An 8,235-nucleotide genomic window follows, 5' to 3' on the forward strand; every position below is an offset into this window, starting at 1 on the left:
ATAAATAAACATTTAAGGAGTTAAAGCAACAATAAATTAGTCATAACAATCTAATAGATAGGTAAAGGATCAACAACCATCCCAAGACTCAATAATGTCAGTACAAGAGCCATTATAAATGAACCACAGGTACTGAATAGTCAAATACAATTTGTCTCTAAAATGAAAGACTACACATAGATAAATATAAGGAAAAAGGGTAACTCTGACTCCAAGAGATCACCTAATCTCCAAAATCAACCATGCACGAGCATCACATCAATGGTGGTACTCATATCAACACCAAAAATGTACATAAGAACAGTAAGAGTACCAAGACCATGGGTGCACAGTAAGTATCCTCGGCTGACTAAGCTAAATCATGATATAAATATGATAAGATACAAGATAAAGTAAACTAAGTCTTGGTAAAAGGGGCAAACCTAGAAATATGCTCGAACATTATTATGCATAATTAAATAGTAAATATAAAGAAGTAAGGTAAAGGTCACACAATTATAACTATAATTTAGCCCCTCTAAGCCAATAAGTGAAGAAAAGTAAAAAACCAAATGTAGGTCCCCATAAGCCTAGAGGGCACAATCTAAGAGAAATATACAAGAAAAGATTCAAAACTTTACCAAATATCAGCTATAACCATCAAAATATCCATACCAAATCATATCATTCCCAACTCCCAATTCCGCACTCGAACTAAAACTCACATCATCCTCATTATATCAATCTCAATAATATCACCATTATAACATCATTTACTGGTATTGAACCAGAACTCATAGTATGAATATCATCATCAATTACCAGACTTGAAAAAAAATTCATATATCAATATCATCATTAATTGCCAAACTCGATTTAAACTCATATAAGTCGACCATAACCATATGTCATACATATAAACTATATTAGTAAACTTTACAAATAAATAACCAGATTTTGCTTAGACTTAGCATCAACTCCCAATACCAAACTAGCATACTCATTAAGTATTAAATCTTCAAGTCCCAAAATAACCATAAGCAACTAAGATAGCAATTTATCAAAAAACATAAGCAACAAAGTTAGCTATGCCCAAATTATGATTTCAAGATAGCCTAAATAGTTCAACTAACCCATATATTCTCAATCTATCTCCAAAACCTAAATTCCATCCCATATCATGAATAATATCATAACCATACTATGAAATAGCTCAATCTATAATAAGGGTAAACATAGTCGACCCAAATGCAGAAGAAAAGCCCAAGAATTCATTAAACAATCAATTTTCCTTTTTGAGGAGCTTCTTCAAGATGCAAAAATCATAATCTAGTTATCAAAACAACAATAATCATACCCATATTGTACTATTATGCTTCAGGTCAAAAATTATGTAAATATTTTATATGGGGCCCATTTATGGAATAGCACTTTTGAAACCAATACAACATCCCTCAATGCTCAAGGAATATTTACCCTCAAAATAGGTGAATTTTGAGATCTAATAGTGCTATAATCAAGCCACCAAGAGTTTAGGGATTTTAGCAAAAGATGAAGGATTCTATCGAGAAATTAATGGAAGTTTACCATAAATTCAAAGAAGAACCACGTAAATTAACTTTGCCTAAGCTCCAAAATCACTCACAAATGATCCTCCCAAGTTTTCCCACTTTTTAGCATTTACAATTCTAGAGAATGAATGAAAAATGGTGAAAATTGGGCTAAGAGGGGTATTTATACCCTTTCCAGGACCATAGATGTGGCTTAGGCGGACATCGACACATTTACACAATCACTGCTTAAGCGACCAAATATTACTTATACAATACTCGTAGTCTCAGCATAGGTCATGTAATAGATGCTAGTATCACTAAAGCGATGTTTACAATTACGCGATACCAATGGGCCAAGTCAGGTCGCTTAAGTGACTAGATTATCATGTATGCCATTCACCAACACCAGTTGAGACTTGAAATTTTTCTAAGTATCCGCCAACTCTTTGAGATTTATCCAAAATCTTGTATATGCTAATAGACTATGATACACTATCAAATACGATGTTTCAAACTCAATGGTGCAATTGAAAGTTCCATCAGAGGTTGTTTCAACACAAAATAGGTCCCACATCCATTTGTTATTTTTCTTAACATCTAGCTAATAGCTTAAAATAAGCCCGGAAGCCTTGACACCCAAACCAAGGATCCTTCTAGCCTAAATTTGATGTTCCAGAGTTTTTTCCTTAGTCAGAATTAGAAAATAAGGTCATCTGACTAGAGTTTCACTCGATAGACAATTTGAGCCAATGAGACTTCAAAATAGGGAATTGGCTTACAAAACAAACAAACTTCCCTATAACCACAATGTTAGTTCTAATATGTAATAAATGACTTAGGACACCTATAGGATATCTCTAAATTACAAAAATGAGTGGAAATAAATAAATTACCTTGGAGGGTCATTATAGTAATGGACTTCTCTGAAATTACAAAGCCTTTTTGAAAACTATTATGGAAGAAAGTTAAGTTCCTGTTCAATGAGGTTTGTTTGAAGGAAATAGAGCACCTTAAATAAAATATGACTAGTTCTGATATTATTATTACTTTATATTGGTCCAAACTATTTAAAATAATGTAGAATGCAATCATTGTGGTACGTAATTTTGTATTGGTCCAGAATAAAGAGAAGATATTTTGCCTAATGATCTGAGGTAATTTTATACACTTTGGTATCATTATTCTAGCTTATTTCGCCTTATTTTTAGAGAAATTCGTGTGATTAATGTTTTCATATTGATATAAATAAGCATTTCAGTGTCCAAGTATGTGATTACAATGTCCAAAGTATTTTTCAAACAAGTTTGCACTTAATTGAGTCATTTAAAGTTCAACTCAAAAAACTAGTTTTACTAACTTGAGCTAGGTGTGTGTCTAGTTAATCTCAGTGGATTCTAAAGTGTTTAATTTGTTCAAAATACTTTAATAGTGTAATTATGAGTGGAATAACTTATTTGTAATGTGCAAAATTTAATTTAATCAAGTCAAGAGTCAAAATAATGAGTGGAAGATCATTACAAATTTGTCTTATCTTATCTCTTGCTTTGATTTGATGTTGAGAAAATTGTGTTGTTTTTATCTTTAATATGTGGTGTATGATCTTGTCCGAGGCTTGATTAATTAAATACGGTAATATATTGATGATTTAAAAGCCAAAAATTCATTGGAAATGCAATACAAAAGGCATGGGCAAAGAATTGGGCATTCCATACTTAACCAAAATTTCGAAAGCAAATTCCAGTGAGGTAACGCATCGCATCGATTGGCACACAGTTTGCACTAAAAATTTTTTTTTAACATTAATTCCAGCTCACTGATGCGAAAAAGACGTGTCGCGTTGGTGCGTTCAAAAAGGAAATTTTGCCGACATAGTTGTCCTATTTCTAATTAAATTAAACTTGCACAAGTATTAAGGAAAATGGAACAGCTGGACACAAATAAAATAAATAAGGAAAAAGAATTTTGGTGGACAATGCAATCATAATAGCTGGACACATGACCCAAGATAAATACTTGGACAATATTTATTTTTGGGGGACATGTACAGTGAACACGAAAAGGAGACAGTTTTGAGTTTTTTTACGGAGACGGCTACACGGTTTATTAGGTTTTAATTTTATTTTTAGTCTTTAATTTTTTATATCATGTATTCAATTATTTGGATTGTGACTATGAATATTAGTGGATAAAAACCTCTTTTCCGGGGTTAAAGCCAAGAACATGAGTACTATTATTTTGGATTAAATTTGTTAATTTTACTTAACATATTTGGTTGTTTGTTTATTCTTATTTAAATTATTTTATGTTTTCATCACCCATAAAATGCATCTATTGTCGACCTTTTGTTCTCGGGAGAGGGAATAGGGAGATAGAACATGGGAATAAATAAAGTTTGGGTTTTCTATTCTTTTATAAAATAATGAATTAAACTTAGCGTCTAGGATAGGGATGTACTTAGATGCCTCACTTAATTCATACGTAGGATGATAGCTTTAATTAACTTAATTGGATTATTACATTCCCGTTCAATGATGTAATTGCAATGTACAAATTAGGCAAAAGATTAGGGGTTGGGAAACCCTGATCATGCAAATAACCCTATGAATAACAACCAAGATAAGCAAATTAGCGGATGAGATTCAATAACATAGTATGATTGTTCGAAGTGCTTTAACCCTAGTCTTTTCTCCATTGATTGTTCCAAAAATTTATTTTTTGATATTGTTTATTTTATTTTTAATTTACTAAATAATTCAAAACAAAATTTTTATTACTTTTGCACTAAATTAATCTATATGGTGAACTAAAATTAAATCATTGTTAAATAAAGTCTCTGTGGGATCGATAATCGGCTTTCTTGAAGGCCACTGTATTACTTGGTAGACCACGTACACTTGCGTGTGTGCTTGGCGCTGTCAAGTTTTTAGCGTCGTTGCCAGGGACTTATATTTTAGCAATTGTTTATTTTAGCTTTACTTTTAGATTTATTTGGTATTTTTATGCTTGGTCTTGTTTTTGTGATTTGCAAGAAACAGGTTGAAAGGATAATAAGATGGCAAGGGATCGGGAGTTGGTTGAACCAAACTCAGAACACGAGTAGCTTTACCATCAACCCAGGAGAGAAGAAATCAGTCTCCCAAGAATTCCATAAATTTGAGAAGACCAAGAGCATACTATTCCTATGGTTGAACAACCAAAAACTAGTAGTAAGGTTAGGGAAGTGGCAGTCCTACTTCCAACGAACTTGTCTTCCCCAATTCCAAGACTGGCAGCTGGGGGAATTTTGAGTTGAAACACAATAGGATGCAACTTCTTATTAGCAGTGGATAGTTTGCTGGGCTTTCACACGAGGATTATTAAGTTCACTTGCAGAATTTTATTAAGCTTACTACATATTCATTCAGACTAGGGTGAGCACAGATTATGTGAGGCTGACACTGTTTTTCTATTCTCTATTGGGGGAATCAAAAAAAGATAGTTGAATGTGGAGCCAAACGATTCAATCACAATATGGGACAACTTAGCCAGAAAGTTCCTCATTAGATTCTTTCATCTGGAAAGACTGCAAGACTTCATAGTGAGATAGTGAGCTTCAAATAGAAGCCTAATGAAAACCTCTATCATGGTTGGGAATGTTTCAAGGCTCTTCTTTGGTATTGCCCACATCATCAATAGTCTAATGAGGTAATTGCTCATAATTTTGTAGAAACTCTTGATCACAATATGAAGATTTTGCTAGATTCAGCCGCTGGTGGTCAAGCGTTGGAGCTAACTTATGATGAGATGTACAAATTTCTTAATCGTATAGCAGAAGGAAATCTAGAGTGGCATTCAGATTTTAGAAGTGCCATAAAAAATATTGTGGAAGTATTGGAGGTGGACCAATTAACAACCCTATTAGCACAGGTTTTTGTATTGCAAAATTTGATTAACATAACATTCAGCTCCATGAAGTTGGGAGCAACACAACCTACAGCCACAGTTAATGCCATCCAATAAGCTGCAGGTTTGTGTGAAGTATGTGGAAATAGTGGTTATGCGGATACCATGTGTGTTTTAAATCCAAAATCTATGATGTATCTAGGCAATACTCAAAGGCCAAATTACAGTAATGCCTACAACATAAAGTGGAAAAATCAAACACTAAATCAGTCATGGAACGCCCCACAACCATAGGCCTAATCAAATTAGTCAACAAGAAATATGGAAGAGGTGATGAAGAACTCGTAGCTAGATAATCATAATTGATTGTGGATCTAAATAGTTAAAGGGCAGAATTACAAAATCAAAAAGTGGCACAGAGAAATTTAGAGTTGCAGGGTGGGCAGATAGAGCAAGCGTTAATTAACAAGCCACAAGGTGGTATGCCAGATGATACACAAAATCCCAAGAAATTCATAGAAATCACTTTGCAAAGTGGTAAAGAGCTTCAACGAGAACCTCCCATGAAAATAAAAGAGCTAGACACTGATGTGGTGACCTAAAAGGTGGATGAAGCAGATTCTGAAAATTCTCAAAAGAATGAGTACTTGAATGAAAAATTTTCTAAGACAAAGAAGAAGAAGACGTTACCACTACCCTTCCCTCAAAAGTACATAAAAGCAAAGAAGGATGCCTTGTTCAAAAAATTCATTTACATATTCAAAGAGTTGCATATTAAATTACCTTTTCTAGATGTTTCGCAGAGTATGCCTAAGTATGCAAAGTACTTGAGGGATGTGGTGGTGAAAAGTTTAAAATTGCAAGGTTTGGAAGCAATAATACTTATTGAAGAGTGTACTGTTGGAATGGCACAAAAAATCCTCAAGAAATTAAAAGATCAAGGGAAATTTGCTATCCCTATTCAAATTGGGAGTAAAGAGGTTCATGTATTGAGCGATTTAGGGGCAAGTATAAATTTGATGCCTCTATCTCTATTTGAAAAATTGGTCTTGGGAAAGCCTAGATCGACCACTGTGGTTTTGCAGCTAGCAGACGGTTTCATGGCATATTCAAAAGGAATAATTGAGGATGTCCTCATAAAGGTTGATAAATTTGTTATTCCTACTGACCTTTTTTGTTTCTGATTTTGTGGCAGACGAACAGGTACAATTTATCTTGGGGCACCCATTCTTAGCGATCGGAGGTGATTTAATTGATGTTAGAGAAGGAACGCTCAAGATAAGGGTAGCTGATGAAAAGGTGGTATTTGATGTTTACTAGGCCCCCATTGAAAATCCCTTATATAAAGATTTATACATGATCAATGTGTTGAAAAGGGGTGAGTGTGGGATGCCTAACCCGCTAAAGACTTTCGACTACCTGATTGGCCAGCCTAATATGAAACCACTAATTCCCAATATGTTAAAAGGTAAAAGAGGTCTAAAACAAATGTAAAAATGGCTCTCAATAGGGGGTAAAAGAGTGAAGAAATATGGTAGTTGATATGGGTCATGCCACGACACTAAATCAAGCACTTCTTGGAAGGCAACCCAAGGTAAGTGGGTTTTATTTTTAGTTTTTAGTTTTTATTTCACGTATTTTTTTTGGTTGAGTCAAGGTTAATGGGAAGTCTGAGTAGCATAATCTTTAGCTTGAAGCATGGCAAAGATTAAGTGTGGGGTTCCTATAGATCCTCTCTTTGCATAAAGAGCAACTAGCTAGGACTAGAGGCCTTAGAAAGCATTTCTATCTCTTACTTTTAAATTCACTTTGGGGAGAAAGTAGATTTTTAAGTGTGTGGTGGGGAAATTTCTAAATTTTGACTTGATCTTTAAAAAATTTAGGTTAGAAATAAGTAAGATATTCTTGATTGGTGCAATTTTTTATTACATGATGCAAGTGGATTTGTTTTTAAAAGCATGTTGATATGTGTGAATTGCTATTTTTGAAACTCTGGGGCTCAAGTTTATGATTCTTTTTCTTGTTGGCTTAAATTTGAATTCATGCTATTATTGGTTGGGAGTCAATGATGATCCAATTGAGTTGAGCATGTGCCGTGTGAGTGTGAGATTTTTTATATTCCTTGTTGCATGTGATGTCTAGAACTTTCCCGGTGTGTGTGTGAAGTGAAATAAAGAATGTGGTTTTAGGAGATGATATACGCATTTCTTTGATAGCCTTGTTTTATACCCTCTATTTGTTCTACCCTTTATGTATTATCCTAGTTAACCCCATTGAGTCGTTAGCATTTTCTTTGGTAGCCTCATATGTAGTCTAATCCTCTTCTTTAATAGACCATAATTTGATCCAAAAAGCTCCTAAGTGCTTTAATGAAAAATTGAATTAGTAAGAAGTGAGAGAAATTGAAGAAGAAAAGGTGAAATTGATGCCCCAAGGTAAGAGTTATTGGTTTATAATTGATGCTTGGTGGATAATTTTGATATAATTTATGCTAAAAATATTGCCATAATTGTGAAAAAGGCAAAAAAAAAAAATGATTCTTGTGGTAGTAAACTATGTGCCCACCAAGTGGTGGTGAAAATTCTTAAAAGAGGTAGGGTAAAAACAAAAGATATGGGTGGATGAAAAAGAGTAATTTGGTTGTTAGAGATTTGTTTTAAATGTATGATGTAGTGTATTAAAGTTCTTAGAGAGGTTATTCACTATTTCTAAATAATTTCTACCCGTCTCTTAGCCTACATTACAACACGAAAAAGTCCTACGTGATCCTAAGCTTTACATTTGACAATTAGTGGAGCATTACACTAAGGGCAAGCCTATG

At 33.8% G+C, this 8,235-nt stretch overlaps 1 non-coding gene across 1 annotated transcript; it reads right to left on the bottom strand.

Moving 5' to 3' along the window:
• Positions 1 to 5,099: 5,099 nt before the first annotated feature.
• On the bottom strand, positions 5,100 to 5,210 carry LOC124898320. The gene has a single exon (XR_007055294.1). It is a non-coding gene; the product is annotated as a small nucleolar RNA R71 (small nucleolar RNA).
• Positions 5,211 to 8,235: the final 3,025 nt, after the last annotated feature.

Source organism: Capsicum annuum, chromosome 4 (genome assembly GCF_002878395.1).
Source record: "Capsicum annuum cultivar UCD-10X-F1 chromosome 4, UCD10Xv1.1, whole genome shotgun sequence".
Taxonomy (NCBI): Eukaryota; Viridiplantae; Streptophyta; class Magnoliopsida; order Solanales; family Solanaceae; genus Capsicum; species Capsicum annuum.